At 54.3% G+C, this 4,810-nt stretch overlaps 1 long non-coding RNA gene across 3 annotated transcripts; it reads left to right on the top strand.

The window, feature by feature from the left end:
- The first annotated feature begins 584 nt into the window (after window positions 1-584).
- Window positions 585-1,871, top strand: LOC127922570 (uncharacterized). Of its 3 annotated transcripts, XR_008111659.1 has the most exons (4): window positions 585-1,043; window positions 1,084-1,205; window positions 1,368-1,691; window positions 1,852-1,871. It is a non-coding gene; the product is annotated as an uncharacterized LOC127922570 (long non-coding RNA). The 3 variants fall into 3 exon arrangements; XR_008111660.1 differs by lacking the exon at window positions 1,852-1,871 and having other exon boundaries at window positions 585-1,003; window positions 1,368-1,741; XR_008111658.1 differs by lacking the exon at window positions 1,852-1,871 and having other exon boundaries at window positions 1,368-1,741.
- Window positions 1,872-4,810: the final 2,939 nt, after the last annotated feature.

The raw sequence follows: 4,810 nt of genomic DNA, 5'->3' as shown, positions 1-4,810 counted from the left end.
GTTGTCCCCAGAAAGCGTTGTCCCTCGATGTCCCCTCATGGTTGTTATCCCATGTCCTCTGTTGTTGTCACTGTGGTTGTTGTCCTCTGTGGTTGTTGTCCCTGTTGTTGTCCCTGAGTGTCCGTGTTGTTGTCACCTGCTGTTGTCCCCGTGTTGTTGTCCCCCATGTCCCCCGTGTTGTTGTCCCCATGTCCCCGTGCTGTTGTCCCATGTCCCCGTGCTGTTGTCCCCATGTCACCGTGCTGTTGTCCCCGTGCTGTTGTCCTCCCGTGCTGTTCGTCCTCCATGCTCCTCCGTGCTGTTGTCCCCATGTCACCGTTCTGTTGTCCCCGTGCTGCTTGCACGTTCCCTCCTCTTCTCCTTCCTCCCTCCTTCCTTCTCCTTCCTCCCTCCCTCCGTTCCTCCTCCTCTCTCTCCTTCCCTCCCTCCTCCGTTCTCCCTCCATATCTCCTCTTCCTCCCTCCTTTCTCCTTTCCATACCCCCTCCCTCCATATCTCCTTCCTCCCTCCTTTCTCCTTCCATACCCCCTCCCTCCATATCTCCTTCCTCCCTCCTTTCTCCTTCCATACCCCCTCCCTCCATATCTCCTTCCTCCCTCCTTTCTCCTTCCATACCCCCTCCCTCCATATCTCCTCCCTCCCTTCTCTCCATTTTTCCTCCCTCCATCTCCCCTCTCTCTCTCATGGTGTTTTTACAGCTTATCAATGGTCTCTAGTCTGTGCTGGAGGTTTCCATGGCAACTACGGGCAGTTTAAAGGCCTCCAGAATGCTGAGTGTCTCTCTCTAGGGGAGGTGGAGAGATCCTAACAGGTGTCCTGTCTCTCTCTAGGGGAGGTGGAGAGATCCTAACGGGTGTCCTGTCTCTCTCTAGGGGAGGTGGAGAGATCCTAACGGGTGTCCTGTCTCTCTCTAGGGGAGGTGGAGAGATCCTAACGGGTGTCCTGTCTCTCTCTAGGGGAGGTGGAGAGATCCTAACGGGTGTCCTGTCTCTCTCTAGGGGAGGTGGAGAGATCCTAACGGGTGTCCTGTCTCTCTAGGGGAGGTGGAGAGATCCTAACGGGTGTCCTCTCTCTCTAGGGGAGGTGGAGAGATCCTAACGGGTGTCCTGTCTCTCTCTAGGGGAGGTGGAGAGATCCTAACGGGTGTCCTGTCTCTCTAGGGGAGGTGGAGAGATCCTAACGGGTGTCCTGTCTCTCTAGGGGAGGTGGAGAGATCCTAACGGGTGTCCTGTCTCTCTCTAGGGAGGTGGAGAGATCCTAACGGGTGTCCTCTCTCTCTAGGGGAGGTGGAGAGATCCTAACGGGTGTCCTCTCTCTCTAGGGGAGGTGGAGAGATCCTAACGGGTGTCCTGTCTCTCTCTAGGGAGGTGGAGAGATCCTAACGGGTGTCCTGTCTCTCTAGGGGAGGTGGAGAGATCCTAACGGGTGTCCTGTCTCTCTAGGGGAGGTGGAGAGATCCTAACGGGTGTCCTGTCTCTCTAGGGGAGGTGGAGAGATCCTAACGGGTGTCCTGTCTCTCTCTAGGGGAGGTGGAGAGATCCTAACGGGTGTCCTGTCTCTCTAGGGGAGGTGGAGAGATCCTAACGGGTGTCCTGTCTCTCTAGGGGAGGTGGAGAGATCCTAACGGGTGTCCTGTCTCTCTAGGGGAGGTGGAGAGATCCTAACGGGTGTCCTGTCTCTCTCTAGGGGAGGTGGAGAGATCCTAACAGGTGTCCTGTCTCTCTCTAGGGGAGGTGGAGAGATCCTAACAGGTGTCCTGTCTCTCTCTAGGGAGGTGGAGAGATCCTAACGGGTGTCCTGTCTCTAGGGGAGGTGGAGAGATCCTAACGGGTGTCCTGTCTCTCTAGGGAGGTGGAGAGATCCTAACGGGTGTCCTGTCTCTGACTCTTGTACGTATAATTTGTTTCCCATGCCAATAAAGACCTTTTGAATGGAATTGAATTGAGTGAGACCTGACCTCACAGAGAGACACCTGACCTCACAGAGAGACACCTGACCTCACAGAGAGACACCTGACCTCACAGAGAGAGACCTGACCTCACAGAGAGAGACCTGACCTCACAGAGAGAGACCTGACCTCACAGAGAGAGACACCTGACCTCACAGAGAGAGACCTGACCTCACAGAGAGAGACACCTGACCTCACAGAGAGACACCTGACCTCACAGAGAGACACCTGACCTCACAGAGAGAGACACCTGACCTCACAGAGAGAGACACCTGACCTCACAGAGAGAGACACCTGACCTCACAGAGAGACACCTGACCTCACAGAGAGACACCTGACCTCACAGAGACACCTGACCTCACAGAGACACACAACCTCACAGAGAGACACCTGACCTCACAGGAAGACACCTGACCTCACAGAGAGAGACACCTGACCTCACAGACCTGACCTCACAGAGAGAGACCTGACCTCACAGAGAGAGACACCTGACCTCACAGAGAGACACCTGACCTCACAGAGAGACACCTGACCTCACAGAGAGACACCTGACCTCACAGACACCTGACCTCACAGAGAGACACCTGACTCACAGAGAGAGACACCTGACCTCACAGAGAGAGACACCTGACCTGACACAGAGAGACACCTGACCTCACAGAGAGACCAGACCTCACAGAGAGAGACCTGACCTCACAGAGAGACACCTGACCTGACCTCACAGAGAGAGACACCTGACCTCACAGAGAGAGACACCTGACCTCACAGAGAGAGACACCTGACCTCACAGAGAGAGACACCTGACCTCACAGAGAGAGACCTCACAGAGAGAGACACCTGACCTCACAGAGAGAGACACCTGACCTCACAGAGAGAGAGAGGAGGGGAAACTCACTTCCTGTTGCAGTAAATGTCAGAGAGGGCGTCCCGAGTGGCTCAGTGGTCTTAAGACATCGCTGTGCCTCTAGAGATTCTGGGTTTGAGTCCAGCCGGCCCCACGACCAGGACCCCATGGGGAGGTTTTATTTGCGAAGCCCAGGTCGTCCGGGTTAGGGGAGGTTTGTCGTCACAATTGGCCCAGCGTCTTCTGGGTTAGGGAGGTTTGGCCCAGCGTCGTCCGGGTTAGGGGAGGTTTGGCCCAGCGTCGTCCGGGTTAGGGGAGGGTTTGGCCAGCGTCGTCCCGGTTAGTTTGGCCCAGCGAGGAGGGGTTTGGCCCCAGCGAGGTTTGGCTCAGCCGTCTGGGTTAGGGAGGTTTGGCCCAGCGTCGTCCGGGTTAGGGGAGGAGCGTTTCCCGGGTTAGGGAGGTTTGGCCCAGCGTCTTCCGGGGTTAGGGAGGTTTGGCCCGCGGTTAGGGGAGGTTTGTGCGTCGTCCGGGTTAGGGGAGGAGTTTGGCCAGCGTGTCCGGGTTAGGGAGGGTTTGGCTCAGCGTAGTCTGGGTTAGGGAAGGAGTTTGCCAGCGTCGTCCGGGTTAGGGGAGGTTTGGCCCATCGTCTTCTGGGGTTAGGGAGGGGTTTGCCAGCGTCGTCCGGGTTAGGGGAGGGAGTTTGTGGCGTCGTCCGGGTTAGGGGAGGTTTGGCCCAGCGTCGTCCGGGTTAGGGGAGGGTTTGGCCCAGCGTCGTCCGGGTTAGGGGAGGGTTTGGCCCAGCGTCGTCCGGGTTAGGGGAGGTTTGGCCCAGCGTCGTCGGGGTTAGGGAGGTTTGGGCGTCTCCCAGCGTGTCCGGGTTAGGGAGGGCTTGGTCGGCAGGAATGTCCTTTTCCCATCACGCACTAACCAGCGACTCCTGTTGGCGGGCCGGGCACGCTGACACGGTCGCCAGGTGTAAGCGGTGTTTCCTCCGACACATTGGTGCGGCTGGCTTCCGGGTTAAGTGGGCATTGTGTCAAGAAGCAGTGCGGCTCGGTTGGGTTGTGTTTCGGAGGACGACGGCTCGACTTTCGCCTCTCCCGAGTCCGTACTGGAGTTGCAGCGATGAGACAAGACTGTAACTACTACCAATTGGATACCACCATTTTTTTTTTTTTTTTCAAATAGGAACGTCAGAGACGTTGTGATATGAGACAGACTTTCCGGCCGCTGAGAGGAGGATGAACACATTCTCCTGAGGACAGACTCCTCTACTCCGCAGCTGTCTGGTACATACAGTTGAAATCGGAAGTTTACCTTCATCTTCAGACAGTTTTCACAATTCTGACATATTATCCTAGTAAAAATTCCCGTCTTATGTCAGTTAGGCTCACCACTTTATTTTAAGAATGTGGAATGTGGTCCCCCATGGTGTTTAGACTTGCGTGCCTATTGTTTGTACAGATGAACGTGGTACCTTCAGGCGTTTGGAAATTTAATGAACCAGACTTGCGGGGTCTACAGTTCTTTTTCTGAGGTCTTGGCTGATTTCTTTGATTCGTCAAGCAACGAGGCACTGAGTTTGAAGGTAGGCCTTGAAATACATCCACAGGTTCACCTCAATTGACTCAAATTATGTCAATTAGCCAATCAGAAGCTTCTAAAGCCGTGACATAATTTTCTGGAATTTTCCAAGCTGTTTAAAGGGACAGTCAACTTAGTGTATGTAAACCTCTGACCCACTGGAATTGTGATACAGTGAATTAGTGAAATAATCTGTCTGTAAACAATTGTAGGAAAAATGACTTGTGTCCTGCACAAAATAGATGTCCCAACTGACTTGCCAAAACTATAGTTTGTTAACAGGACATTTGTGGAGTGGTTGAAAACGAGTTTTAATGACTCTAACCTAAGTGTATGTAAACTACATTCAAGCCCTTTTCTAGAGCTGTACTGTGTAAGGCCTCAGCTCTGTCTGGTACATAGTAGAGGCCTCAGAGCTGTACTGTGTAAGGCCT

Source organism: Oncorhynchus keta, unplaced genomic scaffold, assembly GCF_023373465.1.
Source record: "Oncorhynchus keta strain PuntledgeMale-10-30-2019 unplaced genomic scaffold, Oket_V2 Un_contig_26275_pilon_pilon, whole genome shotgun sequence".
Classification (NCBI taxonomy): domain Eukaryota; kingdom Metazoa; phylum Chordata; class Actinopteri; order Salmoniformes; family Salmonidae; genus Oncorhynchus; species Oncorhynchus keta.
Note: the sequence above shows the minus strand (reverse complement) of the source record. Positions and strands in the feature narration are given on the sequence as shown.